A 19,451-nucleotide genomic window follows, 5' to 3' on the forward strand; every position below is an offset into this window, starting at 1 on the left:
ACCGATCAGCAGCATTAAAGTGGGACAGTGTCCCATTTGGGAAGTGGAAATTCGGAAATTTCTGCAGGGCAAAGGATGGCCCGTGTGGAGTGGTTTCTGTAATAATGACGACTCAGGTCCCGGAAGTATAGGGCAAACATGGTGGGAGAACATGAGTGAAATTCATAAGAAAAGTTTAGCAAAAGCGCGCAAGCCGATGGCAATCGTGTCCTGTCTGGCACAATTACGAGGCACAGAGGAGGTCGTCAGGACGCTCCGAAAAGAAATAGAAGGCATACATCGTATGAGTAAAATCGATGTATGCGAGATGGAAAAAGAGAACCTGGAACTGAAAAGGCAGTTAGAAGCCAAGGACGAAGAGGTGGCTGACGCCAAATGGGGTCACCAGTCTTGTCTGGTGCATTTAAGCAGTTTTCAATCCCAGTATGAGAAGGCTTATCAGGACACACAGCGTGCGGTCCTGGTTAAGAAAGAGACAGAGAAGCAGGTGGAGACGCTACAAAAGCAATGGAGTGATCTCAAGGCAGCCTTGAGAGCGCTCCACGCTGCAACCACGGAACAAAGGCAGAGTACCTTAGACCACGCGAAGTGCCGAAAGCAAATTGCAGACCTGCAATCAATGCTTTTTGTCCAAAAGGGATTCCAAGAAACCTTTGGGGAAGTTTAGAACAGGAAGGCGGCCCTGATTGGGAAGAATTGCAGGAGACAGCGCAGAGATATGTTCAGGGGACATGTGCGCAAGGAAAGCCCCAAAGGAGGAAAGCACCCCCACCCCCCACACAGCAGGTAGTTCAGGCTCTGATGAACCCTGTAACAACCCACCGCACAGCCACAGCAGACGAGGGGGGAAGTCCTATATTCCACCCCCCTCACAGTGACCCAATTACGGGACGCGTGTGCTAAAATCACACCGTTCCTCTTTGCTTCAGACCCCCACCATTTCTTTGCCACCGTCAAACACCAGGCGATCTTGTACGGCCTGGATGAGAAAGAGCAGGTAAAGCTCACGGTCCTCAGCTTAGACCCATCGGTCGCAGCAGCCCTTCCCGACCCACAGAATGTAGGAGGAGGCACCCTTGCAGAAATGCATACCGCGATCCTGGATGCGATCAGGTATAACCGGGGCGACCCCGTAGATGGCCTAAATAAGTGCAGGCAGAAAAAGTCTGAACACCCCACAGCGTTTGCAGGACGCTTGTGGATTCACTTTGAAGCCGTTTTCGGAAACGTAGACCGTGCCCATTTGTCCGCAGACAATATGGCCAAATGGACCCGCACCCTTATCTCCCATGCCACGGAAGCAGGACAGAATGCCTGTAGTAATTATGACCCCTCAGAGGAGGCTCATAATGAGAAGTGGGTGGTCAAAAGATTGTCCCGCGTTTGGGAACAGTCGGCTCACAATAAACCCGCCGCTAGAACCCCTGAGGAAAAACAAGCCGACGTGCAGGCAGTGAGAACCACTCTTCACAACCCCGCCTGGGTAAACGAGGGAAAGAGCAGCCCCCCAGCTAAACCGCAAGAGTGCTACAATTGCGGACAGTTGGGACATATTGCCAAAGAATGCAATGGCCCTAAAAAGCCACAGAGAGCCTAACAGACAGGCACTATCAATAAGAAAAAGGCAGAACCCATACATAGCGTTAGCGCCCAGTCGGATCAGACAGACTTGACCGGAACAGACTGACAATGTACAGGCTCCCCCAGTTGGGTCTGCGATACCCTTTGGGATAGGTCAGGACGACCTGTAGTCGCAGCGAAAGTTAGGGGACAGCCGATCGAGCTTCTCTGGGACACAGGAGGGTCCCGCACCACCTTAAATTCCTCCACCCTTGGTAAGGACACGTGGCCCACTACAGCCACTATCGCCCTCAGCGGCTTTACAGGCCACTCACAGCAAGGACACATCACAACCCCTGTACCCATCCAACTCGGAACCATTAACACAAAACACCCCGTTGTTTTAGTCGACCTGCCCCCAACAGCAGAGCACATTTTAGGGATCGACTTCATGAATTCCCACCACCTATCTTTTGACCCAGTCAACCAGTGTGTCTGGAAGATGGCGAAGTCCGCTAGAGCCCCCGCAACGCTCACCATAGGGGACTATATGAACAAAATTAGCGCAGTGGGCGAGATTTGGTTCAACCCCAGCACACTCAGCACGGACCGACAGGTTAGGGCAGTCCTGCAAAAAAACAGGGCAGCATTTGGCGACCCACAAACACGACTGTGGACGGATGACTGGTTCCGTACAAATAACAGGACCGGACCCTAGACCCCAAAAGCAGTACGGATTCCCCCTAGAAGCAGAGGGAGAAATCCTCAAGGTTATAGAAAGTTTATTACAGCAGGGCGTCCCAAGATCGTTAACCTCAACTAATAATGCCCCGATTTGGCCAGTAAGGAAGCCCGACGGATCATGGCGCTTGACCATAGATTATCGGGAACTCAATAAAGTCACCCCGTAGCAGCCCCCACCGTCGCAACAAGTCCCGAGACCATGCTCAAACAGGGACTCCATGCCCGATATTTCACGGTTTTGGACGTCAGTAATGGGTTCTGGTCCAGTCCATTGGCAAAGGCGTGCCAGTATAAATTTGCCTTCACTTTCCGAGCGCAGCAATACACGTGGACATGCCTGCCACAAGGCTTCCACAACTCCCCCTCCATTTTCCACCGACAGCTGGCAAATGGACTAGCAAAATTTTCTCGCCCCGAATGTCTGGTACAGTATGTAGACGATCTACTACTGCAGACAGACACAAAGGAAGAGCACATTGAGCTTCTGTCCGAACTCCTGGAATTGTTACATCCCATTGGCTGTAACGTCGACCCCAAAAAGGCCCAGATATTGGAAAAGAAAGTGGTATATTTGGGTACTATTATCACACACGGCAAACGCGAGATCAAGCACAAAAGAATTGACTCGATCGCTAAATTGCCCCTGCCCCAACACGTTTCAGCCCTCCGGTCGTTTTTAGGACTGGTTGGCTACTGCCGAAACCACATTGACGGTTTCGCCAGCAAGGCAGTGCCCCTCTCAGACCTCCTAAAGAAAGGAGCCCCCTGGGAGTGGCTTCCGCAGCATACGGAGGCTGTGGAATCATTAAAACAGGCGCTCATAGCCGCCCCCGCACTACAAGTTTCCGACCCGCTTTCCCCTTACGCAATAGAGGTAGCGACCACAGACCGCACCCTTTCAGCCGTGCTCCTGCAGGAACGACACGACCAGCTAAGACCCGTGGCTTATGCCTCCCGAATTTTAGATGCTGTGGAGCAGGGATTCTCAGCCTGTGAGAGGCAACTGCTCGCAGTTTTCTGGGCAGTCCAGTACTTCTCATACATTACCGGACTGAACCCCATCACCATTTTGACCGAGCACACCCCCACACAACTTTTACTAGACGGACGACTTAAAGACGGTACCGTCAGCCAAATCCGCGCTGCTAGGTGGACCCTTCTCTTACAAGGACGGGACATCACAGTCAAACGGACCAAAACACACACATACTTAGTGGACAATCTACAATACCCCGGAACCCCCCATCTCGCCCCACCATAATACAGGCCCCTTTATCGCAAAAACACCCCCCAGGAAACTAGCCACTCCATCTCAAAGCCCCCCTCACCCGGACACGTGTGATCCCATTAGGATCTATGTGGATGGATCTTCCACAGTCCTGGATGGGCAACGCATAACAGGTTGTGGGATTTATGTGGAGGACGCACAGGGACGCGCCCTCGAGGAAATCGCATTAAAATTACCCGGACACTTAGGCGCGCAGGCAGCAGAGCTTGCGGCCATCGCTTACATCGTAGAGCACCCAGATGCCTTCCCCAGCCCAGCAGACATATATTCAGACAGTCTATACGTGTGCAACAGCCTCACTGAATTTCTGCCCCCCTGGGAAACAAGAGGATTTGTTTCCGCGGATGGGAAACCCCTCCCCTCAGCCCCATTACTCCGCCATATTTTGCAAAAAGCCAAGGACCGGACCTTTGGCATTATAAAAGTCCGCAGCCACCATCGTTCCTCCCCCCCTGGAAATATAAAGGCCGACGCACTGGCTAAGGCAGGATCCAGGCATGGGTACTTTTGGAAGCCCCCCGAAAGCGCGCCAGTGAGTGCAGTTTAGGTCACGCAGACTAGGATCGAAGATCTAGTAGAGGCCCAGAAGCAGGATAGCGCTCTCACTGAAATTGTGAAAGGGAAGTTTCCAGCCTCATACGAGAGGGACAGAAATGCAATAACCACATATGATGGTGTGGTGCTAAAGGACACCCTTTATGTAGTTCCTGAGCAGGATAGGAACCAAATAATTTGTTTATTCCACGATGGCCATGGACACCAGGGAATCGAACCCACCGCAGCCCACCTCAAACAGCTTTGTTGGTGGCCAAATCTCAAAGAGGATGTATCCCATTACATTGAGAATTTCCTCATCTGCGCTCAGAACAACCCAGATAGGTATGCCAAAAAGGCACACCTCAGCCGCACCCGACCCGTTAACGGCCCCTGGACTAAGTGGGTGGAAGCATTTCCAGCCCGCACCAACACCGTGAAAACCACAGCCAAGATCCTAACCCACCACATCTTTACAAGATGGGGACTCCCCCGCAGTATTGAGTCGGACCAAGGTTCTCACTTTACGGGACGGGTCATGAAATGAAAATCGCTTATTGTCACAAGTAGGCTTCAAATGAAGTTACTGTGAAAAGCCCCTAGTCGCCACATTCCGGCGGCTGTTCGGGGAGGCTGTTACGGGAATCGAACCGTGCTGCTGGCCTGCCTTGGTCTGCTTTCAAAGCCAGCGATTTAGCCCTGTGCTAAACAGCCCCTGCAGAACGTCCTCACGATATTTGGCATAACCCAAAGATTTCACATTGTGTACCACCCACAATCGAGTGGTATAGTGGAGCGCATGAATCGGACCCTAAAAAACACCCTTAGAAAGGTGGTCCAGCAGAACAACACCACTTGGGATTCTGTCCTCCCCTTTGCGCTGATGTTTTTGCGTAACACTGTTTCCACCTCCACAGGTTACACCCCACACACCCTCATGACTGGACGCCTCATGAAAGGGACAGAGTACTTGTTGGGTTTAGACCTGACCAGCCCTGAAGTTACGGCCCTCACCCATGAGAAAGCCGTCAAGCAATTACTTGCGAATGTAAAAACGGCTCAGTTAGCAGCCGCTGTTAAACTGGGCACTAAAAGGAAACAGAGCAAGGCCTGTTTTGATAAGGCAGTACATGCAACTGAGTATAATATAGGACAACAAGTAATGTTGTCTGTGTATAACCCCAGCACATTTCGGTCTCCGAAATACTCGGGTCCGTACTCCATTACGGATAAAGTAAGCCCATCGGTATACAAAATAAAATACCCAAATGGTAAGACTGCCTGGTTTCATATTAACCAGTTGAAGGTTTATGGAACTCAGTCAAACCACGCCCACCACGTCATGCTTGACGCAGCAGACCACAACCCGCCCACAGCCAACGCAACCAGACCAACCCCCACCACGTCCAGCCCAGACACTGACTCGCCCTCGACTCCACCCCCAAATTCTACACTCCGCCCCGGAACGCCCACAGACTGCAGCAGCAGAGACAGCGACTGTGACTCTGACGACAGCCACAGCACGCCTCCTTACTATCCTGGTCCCACACCCAGCAACTCCGACTTCGACTCCAGTGATTCCTTCCTCATCACTTTCTTAAACAAACCACACCACCGACCACCGAACCACATGGACGACCCCGACTTTGTCCCCACCCAACTCGACAATACGCATTGGCACCGCGACAACTCCTATAGACTCGTCCTCAATGATGAGAGCGACCCCAACTCACACCAAGCCACCCTTTCCACCCTACTTCACTCCAGAGTCTGGCACCCGGGAGAAGGGGACGATCTCAAGTCAGACCCCCAATCCGCCAACCCCTTTGCGACCCTGTTCGCAACAGAAAACTGAGGTGTCCACATGATGCTTTAAAGGAGACACTTGGGGAAAAGTGTTGTCCTTCCTGATGGAACCTGCAGGATGTTTTACGTTGTTTGTATGTTTGTTTAAGTGTTGTTCGTCCGACAGGAGAATTTTTCTCACCGTCACACACCCATTCACCTGAAACTTTTTAGCTCTTTCCAACACCCCCACCGCAGCCAGATGCTTCTTCAGCGGTACCAACTTGTCCACAGATACCACAATGGTACCAACTTGTCCACAGATGCCTGGTCAACAGACCAGATGCTTGTTCAGCGGAACTAGTTTATCTGCAGATACCTGGTCACCAGACTGGACGCCCGTTCTGATTCGATGGTAGAAGCACAGCACTAGCTTTTCAGCTGGTACTGGTTCAAGTGCCAGATGCCCGATCTGATTTGACGGGAGAATCACAGCAGCAACCCCACCATGATGACTACATTTTTGCCCGTTCTTGTCGGTTGCTCAGGCAGCGGAGAAACGGCGTGAGACCCGCCCCCCCCCCCCCGTTGGTCAAAAACGCTCGGGTAGGGGACATACGGTATTGGTAGCCGTCCTACCCGGGGACTCCATCCAAATCTTACCCGTCGCGGCCCATACGCACCTCATTCGACCTTTTCCTTTCAAAAACAGTTTTATTTATTTAGGCAACCTTTGGGTTGCTGCCACATGCTATTTACATCCAGGAACATTTGGATGATAAACTTAGCACTGGTCCACCATTGGGAAGTGTGCCGTGTCCTAACATTTGTTTTGAAAAAAAATGAGGGAGTCACATAGTGTGACCAATTATAAAGGGAATAATTGGCCCCGAAGGACAGACACACTAACATACCGGATATTATACCAAGGTAGTTACAGATACTATGCTTGTTTTACAGAACTCCAGAAGCTCCAGGACCGGAGAAAACAGAGAACACAGAGAAAGAAAAAGGAGGACAGCCATGAGGACTTCTTTCATCGTGCTCAACATCTTTTATTTGGACATTTGGTTGCGCGGGAACGCGGACCCCATTACTCCAAACCTCCCTACCGTTAATGTTTCACTGCCCCACAGTACCGAGGGCCCAGTCACCAGCCACGCTGCACTATCCTGGTGTGCCAAGTTCATAACCTGGTACTCCCTGTCCTACATGATTGAAGCACTATTAGCGTTGGCAATACTCTGCTGTGCAGTGCAGACTATGCGCCTCCGCAAGTGGAGAAGGAGAGCGTACCGCGCTCGAACCCCGGTATATCGGATCCAATCCCCTATGTTCGGGTATGACCAGACCCCAACGACCTATAATACAAAAATAAAGAACAAGCACTTGCGTTTTCCTGTAAATAAAAGATGTACAAAACTACCTGTAACAAAAAAAAATGTATGATCCTGAGCTTGACTGCCAAGCCAGGAAAGAATATATGGAATATTATGATTGTTGTTGTATGTTTTAGAGAGATAGGATGATGCAATGCTTGATGAGTGTATTTAGGTAAAATTAGAGGTTCCAAGTTTTTATTTTTTAGATACATGCCCCTGCCTGACATAGCGCCCTCAAGAATTGTTTAGGTAAATTTTTGTGCATAGCTAGGGTCAGAATAGTGGCCATGTAGGTGGTGTTCCCCCCCCCCCCCGGTCAGGGAACATAAAAGGACAAAATTTATGTGATCCTTCACGCTTCGCGTTAGGATCACAAGTGAGGGGCCAAGTTCAGATCTCTCTCTCGCTCCCTTCTTCACCTGCTCGCAACCTTCGCAAGAACATCGACCAGAAACAGTCTCCAGCGATCGCTACCCGATAGAGATTCCTAGCCATCGACCCGTATCAGCCTTTTGAATCCCGCGGGCCAGATCGGATTCGATAAGCCATTCGTTTCCCTGATTTGGTGGGCCCTTCCTAAAGTTAAGTATTGGCCAGTAGAGGTAGGTTTCGATATAGACAGTAGGATTATTGTGTAAGCATTTATTGTTGTACATAATAAATGACCATTGATTCCAATCTTACTAAGCGGTGTGTTGACTTATTAATCATAACTCGAGCTTGAACCATGTGGCGGTATCAGAAAGATACCTGGCGACTCGTGAGCAAAGGTGACATAATCAGAGCTAATAAAACGAAGGCTAATAAGAGCAACACCACCGAGTGCTGGCGAGGAGGCCCAAGCCCAACGAGCCGCCGTGGGCGGTGCTGGTGCGGTTCCACCGGTTTGCTGATCGGGAGTGCATGCTAAGGTGGGCCAAGAAGGAGCTGAGCAGCAGGTGGGAGAACGCGGAGGTCCGGATCTACCAAGATTGGAGCGCGGAGCTGGCGAAAAAGAGGGCCGGGTACAATCGGGCGAAGGCGGTGCTGCACAGGAGGGGGGTGAAGTTCGGCATGCTGCAGCCAGCGAGTCTGTGGGTCACCCATAAGGACCGACAGCATTATTTTGAGTCCCCGGAGGAGGCCTGGGCTTTTGTCCAGACCGAAAAAATTGGACTCGGACTGAGAGTCAGGGGGCCGTGGTGAAGGGATGATTGGGGATTGTTGTGTTGTATTTTGAGGGGGGGGGTTCTTTGTTCATTGTTGGTTCTTTGTTTTTCGGGGGTTGGTTGGGCACGGTTTCGGTTGGGTCCGCCGGGTGGGCTTGTGGAGGGGGGCAGGTAAATGGCTTGGGGGGTTGATGGCCGGCAGGGGGATGGGGCCCCCCGGGGGGGAGGTGAGGCCTGAGTTGGGGGCAAGGGGACCGGGCCTGAAAAGGGAGCTGCGCCAGAGGAGGCGGGGCCGGGCGAGTGGCAAGCGCGGGCTTTCTCCCGCGCTGAGGGCTGAAGGTGGCGGGGCCAGAGGTGGGAAGCGCGGGCTTTTTCCCGCGCTGGGAGTGGAAGGGGGAGAGCCTGCTGGTGGGCAATTGGGGGGAGTTCCACACTGGGAGGGGTCGAGGGAGTGGCCGGGGTCAGCAGGAGTCGGCTGACTTACGGGAGTGCAAGGGGGGAGCAATGCAGCCAGGGGGGGGGACCTAGCTTGGGGGGGGGGGGGGGGGGGGGGGGAGAACCAGGTTGCTGCTGGAATGGCCAAGGGGGAGCTGGAGTCCGTAGAGGAAGTCGGGACGGGAGTCTGCCGCTGTGGGGAACGGGCCGTGCGGGGGGCGAGGGCACGTGGCTGACCTAGGAGGGGATATGGCTAGTCGGCGGGGGAGGGTAGCCCCCTGATCCGGCTGATAACCTGGAACGTAAGGGGACTGAACAGGCCTGGGTGTTCACGCACCTGAAGGGGCTGAAGGCAGATGTGGCCATGCTTCAGGAGACGCACCTGAGGGTGGCGGATCAGGTAACGTTGAGAAAGGGGTGGGTAGGCCAGGTGTTTCATTCGGGGTTGGATGCGAAAAATCGGGGTGGGGAAGAGAGTGTCGTTCGAGGCGTCGAGCATCGTGGCAGACAATGGCGGTAGGTATGTGATGGTAAGTGGCAAGCTGCATGGGGAGCGGGTGGTGTTGGTCAATGTATACGCCCCGAATTTGGACAATGCGGGCTTCATGCGCCGTATGTTGGGCCGGATTCCGGGCCTGGAGACAGGGGGCCTGATAATGGGGGGGGGATTTCAATAGAGTGCTGGACCCGGCATTAGATCGCTCCAGGTCTAGGACGGGTAGGAGGCCGGCGGCGGACTAGGTGCTGAGGGGCTTCATGGGCTAGATGGGAGGGGTGGACCCATGGAGGTTTGCGAGGCCAGGGGCCAGGGAATTCTCATTCTTCTCCCATGTCCACAAGGCCTATTCCCTGATTGACTTCTTTGTTATGAGTAGGGCGCTGATTCCGAGAGTGGAAGATTCTGAGTACTCGGCGATAGCCATTTCCGATCATGCTCTGCATTGGGTAGACCTCGAGCTGGGGGAGGAGAGGGACCAGCGCCCGCTGAGGAGCTTAGAGGTGGGGTTGCTGGCGGACTAGGAGGTGAGTGGGTGGGTCAGAGGGTGCACAGAGAGGTACCTGGAGGCTAATGACAATGGGGAGGCCAAATGGGGGTGGTCTGGGAGGCGGTGGTCAGGGGAGAGCTGATGTCCATTAGGGCCCATAAGGAGAGGAGGGAGAAGAGAGAGGGAGAGGCTGGTGGGGGGGGGGGGGGGGGGCGGGGAGATGGTGAGGGTGGACAGGAGGTCCCGGAGGATGGATTGCTTAGGGAGCGGCGCAGCCTCCAGGCCGAATTCGATCTGTTGACCACCAGGAAGGCGGAGGCGCAGTGGAGGAAGGTGCAGGGGGCAGTATATGAATATGGAGAAAAGGCGAGCCGGATGCTGGCGCACTAGCTTTGGAAACGAGAGGCAGCTAGGGAGATCGGGGGAGTTAAGGATGGGGGAGGGAGCATGGTGCGAAGTGGGGTGGGTATCAATGGGGTCTTCAGGGACTTCTACGAGGAACTGTATCGGTCCGGGCCCCCACTGGAGGAGGGAGGGATGGGTCGCTTTCTGGACAGGTTGAGATTCCCGAGGGTGTAGGAGGGGCAGGTGATGGGGCTGGGGGCGTTGGTTGGGTTGGAAGAGTTGGTCAAAGGGATCGGGAACATGCAGGCGGGGAAGGCACCAGGGCCAGATGGGTTCCCGGTCGAATTTTATAAGAAGTATGCGGACCTGCTGGGCCCTCTGTTGGTAAGGACCTTTAACGAGGCAAGGGAAAGAGGGGCTTTGCCCCCGACGATGTCTCGGGCGCTGATCTCCTTGATACTGAAGCGGGACAAGGGTCCCCTACAATGTGGGTCATACAGGCCGATCTCACTCCTAAATGTAGATGCAAAGTTGTTGGCGAAGATTTTAGCCATGAGGATAGAGGACTGTGCCGCAGGGCATTCACGAGGATCAGACGGGGTTCGTGAAAGGGAGACAGCTGAATACGAATGTACGGAGGCTCTTGAATGTTATAATGATGCCGGCGGTGGAAAGGGAGGCGGAGATAGTAGCGGCGATGGATGCGGAGAAGGCCTTTGATAGGGTAGAGTGGGGGTACCTGTGGGAGGTGCTGAAAAGGTTTGGGTTTGGGGAGGAGTTGGTCAGGTGGGTTAAGTTGCTGTATGAGGCCCCAGTGGTGAGTGTGGCCACGAACAGAACGAGGTCAGAGTATTTTCGGTTACACCAGGGGATGAGGCAGGGGTGTCCCCTGTCCCTCCTGCTCTTTGCGCTGGCGATTGAGCCCCTGGCCATGGCATTGAGGGAGTTGAGGAATTGGAGGGGGCTGGTGCAGGGTGGGGAGGAACATCGGGTGTCGCTCTATGCGGACGATTTGCTGTTATATGTGGCGGACCCGGTGGGGGGAATGCCGGAGGTGATGAGGATTCTCAGGGAGTTTGGGGATTTCTCCGGGTATAAGCTCAATATGGGGAAGAGCGAGTTGTTTGTTGTTCACCCAGGGGACCAGGAGAGGGGGATTGGCGAGCTCCCACTAAAAAGGACGGAGAGGAGTTTCAGGTACCTGGGGGTCCAGGTGGCTAGGAGTTGGGGGGCCCTGCATAAGTTTAACTTCACGAGACTGGTGGAGCAAATGGAGGAGGAGTTTAAGAGGTGGGACGTGCTGCCACTCTCCCTGGAGGGTAGGGTGCAGTCAGTTAAAATGACGGTGCTCCCGAGATTTCTGTTCCTGTTCCAGTGCCTCCCCATCCTGATTCCTAAGGCCTTCTTCAGGCGGGTTAATAGGAGCATTATGGGGTTTGTGTGGGCGCAGAAGACCCTGAGGGAGAGAAGGGTGTTCCTGGAGCGGTGCAGGAATGGGGGGGGGGGGGGGGGGGGGGGTGTTGGCGCTGCCTACCCTCTGTGGGTATTATTAGGCCGCCAACGTGGCGATGGTGCAAAAGTGGGTGATGGAGGGGGGAGGGGGCGGCATGGAAGAGGCTGGAGATGGCGTCCTGTGTGGGCACGAGCCTGGAGGCGCTGGTGACAGCGCCGCTGCCGCTTCCTCCAATGAGGTATACCACGAGCCCGGTGGTAGCAGCTACCCTCAAAGTTTGGGGGCAATGGAAATGTCACAGGGGGGAGGTGGGGGCCTCGGTGCGGCCCCCGATACGGGGGAACCACCAGTTTGTCCCGGGGAGGATGGATAGAGGGTTCCTGAGCTGGCACAGGGCAGGTATTAGAAGGATGGGGGACCTGTTTGTGGACGGGAAGTCCCTGGAGAACTGTACGTTGTGCCCCTTTTGGTGGTGTTTATTCTTCAGAAACCCATAACAGCTATCGGAATTGAGGTCTTTTATGACAAGAAATGCCCCCAAAAAATCACAGAAAAGAAAGCTGGGAAACCCGACGATGTAGTCTGAAGCCTCTCGGAGCTCAACGGCAAGTAAAATGGAGCATTCGGTTTCTGGTTCCTTGTCCACTTCATTAACGGCCGAGGTTTTTTCTAGTACCTTCGTGAAGGTACCTCAAAATTTCAATTGAAAAGGCTTTGGCCACCATTCGAGCGGCTCTGGAGAAAAGGAATCAGAGTATTGAAGTCCAGGATGCCACGATCAAAAATATGGAGGTGGCTTTATCGGACCACAGCGATCAGATTGCCGCGCAGGAATCCGAATTGTCTTCGGTGACCAAAATGAATAGATCACTGATAGGCAAGGTGAATGACCTAGAAAACAGGTCCAGGAGGCAAAATATCTGGATTGTGAGGTTGCCAGAGAGGATTGAGGGCCCTATCCCCACGGAATACTTCTCGGGAATGTTCTGCAAAATGGTGAGTGAGGGTGGATTCACATCTCCGCCTGAATTGGACTGAACCCATCGCACACTTCGGCCGAGGCCTCGTCCCGAAGATCCACTGTATAAGGTGATAGTGAGGTTCCACAGCTTTAAAGAAAAGGAGAGAGCTCTGAGACGGGCAAGGGAACACTGCAATTTTAAGTCAGAAGGCTACTCCATCAGGTTTAAGCAGGATATGGTTGCGGAATTATCAAAGAAAAGGGCTGCATTCAATGGAATCATGGCCGCACTAAGAGCAGCGTCCGGTTCGAATTCGCCTACCCAGCTCATCTCAGAGTAACTTTTGAGGGAAAAGTCTATTTCTTCAAATCCCACCATAGCAGCTGTGGAATTTAATGGGAGGCACGGTGGCACAGTGGTTAGCATTGCTGCCTCACAACAGCAGGGACCCAGGTTCGATTTTGCCCTTGGGTGACCGTCTGTGTGGAGTTTGCACGTTCTCCCCATGTCTGCGTGGATTTCCTCCGGATGCTCAAGTTTCCTCCCACAGTCCAAAGACATGTAGGCTATGTGGATTGGACGTGCCAAACTGCCCTTTAGAGTCAAAAGGTTAGATGGGGTTACGGGGATAGGGCGGGTGAGTAGGTCGAGGTAGGGTACTCTTTCAGAGGGTCAGTGCAGACTCGATAGGCCGAATGGCCTCCTTCTGCACTGAAGGGATTCTATGGGAATCATTTTCCACAATTCTCCAAATCCCAATAGTAACAGGTAATGCAGAGGTAATAGAAAGTGGGCAGCACGGTAGCATTGTGGATAGCACAATTGCTTCACAGCTCCAGGGTCGCAGGTTCGATTCCGGCTTGGGTCACTGTCTGTGCGGAGTCTGCACGTCCTCCCCGTGTGTGCGTGGGTTTCCTCCGGGTGCTCCGGTTTCCTCCCACAGTCCAAAGATGTGCAGGTTAGGTGGATTGGCCGTGATAAATTGCCCTTAGTGTCCAAAATTGCCCTTAGTGTTGGGTGGGGTTGCTGGGTTGTGGAGATAGGGTGGAGGTGTTGACCTTGGGTAGGGTGCTCTCTCCAGGAGCCGGTGCGGACTCGATGGGTCGAGTGGCGTCCTTCTGCACTGTAAATTCTATGATAGAAAGGGAAGAGCTTAGAACAATCATCATCAATAGGGCAAAAGTACTAAACTATTGGGATTGAAGGCAGACAAGTTCCCAGGGCCTGATGGCCGCAATCCTTGGGTCTTAAAGGAAGTGGCAACGGAGATAGTGGATTTGTTTGTTATAACATTCCAAAATTCCCTGGATGCACAGTTCCAAGGGGCAAAAAGTGAATATTTCATTAGACTGAGAACTAGCCTTAACTAGCATGGTAATTTAAGTTTTGCCTTGCTTTACATATTACTTTGGTAGTTTTTCCTAGAAGGCCAATGAGAGCATTAGCTCCAACGCCATTAATATTCAACAGGAGATGACATGGAGAAATATTTTCCCTTTTAACAATCCTGTATTTGTCTTTTGAGTATTTTCCCCCCTATAACGGTTGAGCTTCATCGTGACAGGATAGGAGCCAAAGACAGAGAGATCAGAATGAAAGTGATCTGCTTGACAACGAAGCTCCACAAAAACTGGTGGAACAGTACCTCAGTTTTCAATTATACACCTTAATAACATTTTGGACTCTTTCATTGAGTTCAACGATTTCAGACCATAACCACTACTCTCATTTTGGACAGCAGGCCAGAGTGATGATTACCTTGTTCCATCATTCTTCTTACCAAGTAATCACTCCTGCCTTGCACCTATCACAGACCTTTCCTTTTGTTTTTCCACTCCCCTGTCCCATTTCCTGTTTAAAACCTCTTGCATGTCTAACATTTTCTCGTCCTGATCAATGATTGCCCCGAAATGTAAATAGTCTCTCCAACAATTCTGAGCGTTGAGCCAATTTGCTTTATTTCAGATTTCCAAAATCCTGCAAACTGGCAAATATACAAACAGCTCTGTTCTATTGATGGAACATCCTTTACCTTTTGTAAATGATAAGTAATTGTTGTGAAATATGAGCATGTATCTCACAGAGTCATAGATGTTTACAGCATGGAAATCTATAGTGATCCCTGGCTTGGGCTGAGCTAGCCAGAGCAATGGGGAGATTCGTTTGCACAAAGTTACTTTAGTGTGTAATCTCTCCTCCTGGGTGGTGCATTTCATGTGTCCATCCAGCACCGTGCAAGAACTGCCTCCCGGTCATTTCATATCTGTCCTGTCACTGCTAACTGGTAAAGCAATGGCTACAGCCACAGTCCACTGGTGGTGTATAAGTGAACGCAGAGACCAGTCACAGGGCTGTGGACTGTGAAACAACCTCTCTCTCTTTCTGCCATTCTCTTGGTCTCGAAAGAAATTGTTTTTTCTGTGCAGCAGTTATGATTTTGTTCCGTTTCTACATTATAGCTTGTCTTCAGTTTGGAATCCCCTTGCAGCCCCCTACCGTAAGTAACTTAATATTGTAAGAAGTCTTACAACACCAGGTTAAAGTCCAACAGGTTTGTTTCGATGTCACTAGCTTTTGGAGCGCTGCTCCGTCCTCGGGTGAATGAAGAGGTATGAACTGTGCTCACCCCAGTCCAGCGCCGGCATCTCCACATCATAACTTAATATTGGCCAATTATAAAGGCACCGTTTCAAAGCACAGCTTCTTACTACAATGAAGTTCAGCTTCTGCGTCACAATCTGCAACTCAGTAAACAACTTTGTATTGCCCCCAGGTCGTCGCTTAGGCGGTTCAGTTGTGCGAATACTTATTTAAATCCATTCTACTTTTCAAAAATCATCCTTAAATGCAAAAATAGAAAGTATTCAAATGGGGGGGGGGTCAGGGTGTTTCTCCCAGCCTGGGGAGGGGTGGGGGGTCAGGGTGTTTCTCCACCCACGGGGGGGGGGGGGGAGAGTCAGGGTGTTTCTCCCAGCCTGGGGATCGGGGGTTCAGGGTATTTCTCCCAACCTTGGGAGGGGGGGGGTTCAGGGTGTTTCTCCCACCCCAGGGAGGGGGGGTCAGGGTGTTTCTGCCACCAGGGGGGGGGGGGGGGGTTCAGGATGCAGCCTGGGGGGGGGGGGGGGTGTTCAGGTGTTTCTCCCAGCTGGGGGGGGGGGGTTTCAGGGTGTTTCTGCCACCCGGGGGGGGGGGGGGGTGTTTCTGCCACCCGGGGGGGGGGGTGTTCAGTGTGTTTCTCCCACCCGGGGGGGGGGGGGGGGTTAGGGTGTTTCTCCCACCCGGGGGGGGGGGGTTTCAGGGTGTTTCTCCCACACCGGGGGGGGGGTTCAGGGTGTTTCTCCAGCCTGGGGGGGGGGGGGGGTGTTCAGGGTGTTTCTCCACCCAGGGGGGGGGGGGGGGGGTTCAGGGTGTTTCTCCCACCCGGGGGGGGGGGGGGGGGTTCAGGGTGTTTCTCCAGCCTGGGGGGGGGGGGGGGGGATGTTCAGGGTGTTTCTCCCAGCCTGGGGGGGGGGGGGGGTCAGGGTGTTTCTGCCACCGGGGGGGGGGGGGGGGGTCAGGGTTGTTTCTCCCAGCCTGGGGGGTGGGGGGCAGTGTTCAGGGTGTTTCTCCCAGCCTGGGGGGGGGGAGGGGTTCAGGGTGTTTCTCCCACCCGGGGGGGGGGGGTTTCAGGGTGTTTCTCCCACCCGGGGGGGGGGGGGGGGTTTCAGGGTGTTTCTCCCAGCCTGGGGGGGGGGTGTTTCAGGGTGTTTCTCCCAGCCTGGGGGGGGGGGGGGGGGTCAGGGTGTTTCTGCCACCGGGGGGGGGGGGGGGGGTCAGGGTGTTTCTCCCAGCCTGGGGGGGGGGGGCAGTGTTCAGGGTGTTTCTCCAGCCTGGGGGGGGGGGGCGGTGTTCAGGTGTTTCTCCAGCCTGGGGGGGGGGGGGGGGGAGGGGTTCAGGGTGTTTCTGCCACCCAGGGGGGGGGGGTTCAGGGTGTTTCTCCCAGCCTGGGGGGGGGGGGCGGTGTTCAGGGTGTTTCTCCCAGCCTGGGGGGGGGGGGGGGGGGGTTCAGGGTGTTTCTGCCACCCAGGGGGGGGGGGTTCAGGGTGTTTCTCCCAGCCCGGGGGGGGGGGGTGGCGGCGTTCAGGGTGTTTCTCCCAGCCTGGGGGGGGGGGGGGGGGGTGTTCAGGGTGTTTCTCCAGCCCGGGGGGGGGGCGGTGTTCAGGGTGTTTCTCCCAGCCCGGGGGGGGGGGGCGGTGTTCAGGGTGTTTCTCCCAGCCCGGGGGGGGGGGGGGAGGGCGGTGTTCAGGGTGTTTCTCCCAGCCTGGGGGGGGGGGGAGGGCGGTGTTCAGGGTGTTTCTCCCAGCCTGGGGGGGGGGGGGGCGGGGGGGGGGGGGGGGCGGTGTTCAGGGTGTTTCTCCCAGCCTGGGGGGGGGGGGGGGAGGGCGGTGTTCAGGGTGTTTCTCCCAGGCCTCGGTGGGGGGGGGGGGGGGGGGGGGGCGGTGTTCAGGTGTTTCTCCCAGCCTGGGGGGGGGGGGGGGGGGGGGGGGGGGGGTGTTCAGGGTGTTTCTCCCAGCCTGGGGGGGGGGGGCGGTGTGTTCAGGGTGTTTTCTCCCACCCTTTATGGGATCCACAGGATCTCTGACTGTCCGTGTGACGGATTTCTGGTGGATCCGTTCAGTCTCTGGGGCAGGCTGCTCCAATTCTCCACGGGTGTTTTACACGAACGCCTGTTTTATTCTGGGCGGTTCCCAGTTTTTAGCAGCCTGTCAACAACATTCTGCAGAAATCTGATAGCTAGTCTGAAACTAGGCCAGACCCACAAACATGCATCCTGTACTCACCGGGTGAGCGGCCTTTTCGTCAGGGAGAATCGCCGGGGGGCCTTCGGCTCACAAGCTGCACGTTGATTGGAGAGGGATGATTCTGTGCTTGACATTAAAAACACCTGCATGTGGCTATTTGAGGCACAGATGTGTCCACTCTTCAATGTCTAGGCCCGAGGCTCTGATAGCCCGATTTAGGGGGTACTCGCTGTCGGTGGCGATGGATCCAGATCTATTTTTCGCGCGAAGGTCTTTCTCCTCCTGATTATCCACACACCAACCTTGTTTTTCCTGGAACATTTAACGTTTATTTCTTTCACTCTAATCAAGCCATCTGATTATTAAAGCATCTCACCATAATTTGAGCATGACTAGGAGGTCAGAAGCTACTTTTTCTCTGACGACCCGCTCACTTCGTGACTCCCCAAGGGAAAGGTTCAGGAGAGTTATTGCCGCATACTGGGCGAAATTCTCCGTTATCGGCGGAAGTCGCCGATCGGCGCAAAAAAACGCACAAATCCGACTTGCGTCACGTCGGAAAATGGTCGAAAGTCTCCGGCCCGAAATGGGCTAGCAGCGACGTAACGGGATCCGCCTTGCGCAGTGGTTCGCGCCGTGCAGCGTCATACGCGCCGCACGGCGTGACGGCTCATAAGGCCGCGCTGCCTCCCCCCAACCCGACCGGAACACCCGACCGCAACACCCGACTGGATGGCTGGCCGCCCGCCTCAGCCCGAGGTTCGAGTCACGGGATGTGGAGGCGCTCCTGGACGCGGTGGAGCAGAGGAGGGACGCCCTGTATCCTCGGGCACGGCCCGCAGAGTTGCCCCACGCCACAGCCGGCGTCTGTGGAGGGAAGTGGCAGACGCCGTCACCGCTGCGGCCCTGACACCACGGACAGGCACCCCAGTGCCACAAGAAGGTGAACGACCCTCGTCAGAGCAGGCAGGGTGAACCTCCCCCATATCCCCCCCTCCCCATATCCCCCCCTCCCCATATCCCCCCCCTCCCTCCCATATCCCCCCTCCCCATATCCCCCTCCCCATATCCCCCCTCCCCCATATCCCCCCTCCCCCATATCACCCCTCCCCATATTCCCCCTCCCCATATCCCCCCTCCCCATAACCCCTCCCCCATATCCCAAGTGAATCCAGCCCTACCTTAACCTCTGCAATGCACGCGCAACCGATGGCGTGCATTCATATACCTGCCTAACAGTGTTGACTGGAGGAGGCCCGCTGATGAGAGGCCACTGACCGAACATGAGGAAAAGGCCCTGGAACTGGCTGGCGGACCTGACGACCGGGAGGTTGCTGATGCAGAGGTCGGGGGCATAGTAGCAAGTGTAGCCACCGACAGCCCGTCCCCATATCCCCCTCCCCCTATATCCTCCCCTCCCATATCACCTGATCACTTGCCTGATGTCTAACATGCATGCTTCATTGTGTATCGCAGGACCAAACGTCCAGGCACCCATCCCCGCAGATGCAGACCGCCCGCAGGATGCCCTCGGAGGCCACGGGAGACGGAGAGACATGAACCCTCCAGCATGCGACGCCCGCAGGATGCCCCTCGGAGGCCACGGAAGACGGAGAGACCCGGACCCTCCAGCGTGCGACGCCCGCAGGATGCCACTCGCACACCACGGGAGACGAGAGACCCGCACCCTCCAGCATGCGACGCCCGCAGGATGCCCCTCGGAGGCCACGGGAGACGGAGAGACCTGGAGCAACAGGGAGACGACACCCCCGTCACGTGCGGGAGCGACCACCCAGCAACGAGGGGGGCAGCCACAGGCCCCCGTCACATCCGAGCCAGGACACCACTACCCAGGAACACCACTACCCAGGACCCACTACCCAGGACACCACTACCCGGACACCCACTACCCGGGACACCACTACCCGGACACCACTACCCGGGACAGCACTGCCCAGGACACCCCTACCCGGGACAGCACTACCCAGGAAGACGAAATTACCGGACAGTGACTCAGAGTGGATGGGGGAGACGATCCCCACCCCAAA

The 19,451-nt window shown here is 54.8% G+C and overlaps 1 protein-coding gene across 4 annotated transcripts in view; it reads right to left on the reverse strand.

Moving 5' to 3' along the window:
• The window catches only part of LOC140425413 (probable 2-ketogluconate reductase), a 92,712-nt gene extending 75,095 nt beyond the window's left edge, over positions 1 to 17,617 (reverse strand). For 3 of the 4 annotated variants that reach the window (XM_072509666.1, XM_072509664.1, XM_072509663.1), the window contains exon 1: positions 17,443 to 17,617. The gene's annotated coding sequence lies outside the window, so the exon portion shown is untranslated. Of the gene's footprint in view, positions 1 to 17,216; positions 17,319 to 17,442 lie in introns of those variants that run through there. The other variant, XM_072509667.1, reaches the window with a different exon arrangement.
• Positions 17,618 to 19,451: the final 1,834 nt, after the last annotated feature.

Source organism: Scyliorhinus torazame, chromosome 6 (genome assembly GCF_047496885.1).
Source record: "Scyliorhinus torazame isolate Kashiwa2021f chromosome 6, sScyTor2.1, whole genome shotgun sequence".
Classification (NCBI taxonomy): domain Eukaryota; kingdom Metazoa; phylum Chordata; class Chondrichthyes; order Carcharhiniformes; family Scyliorhinidae; genus Scyliorhinus; species Scyliorhinus torazame.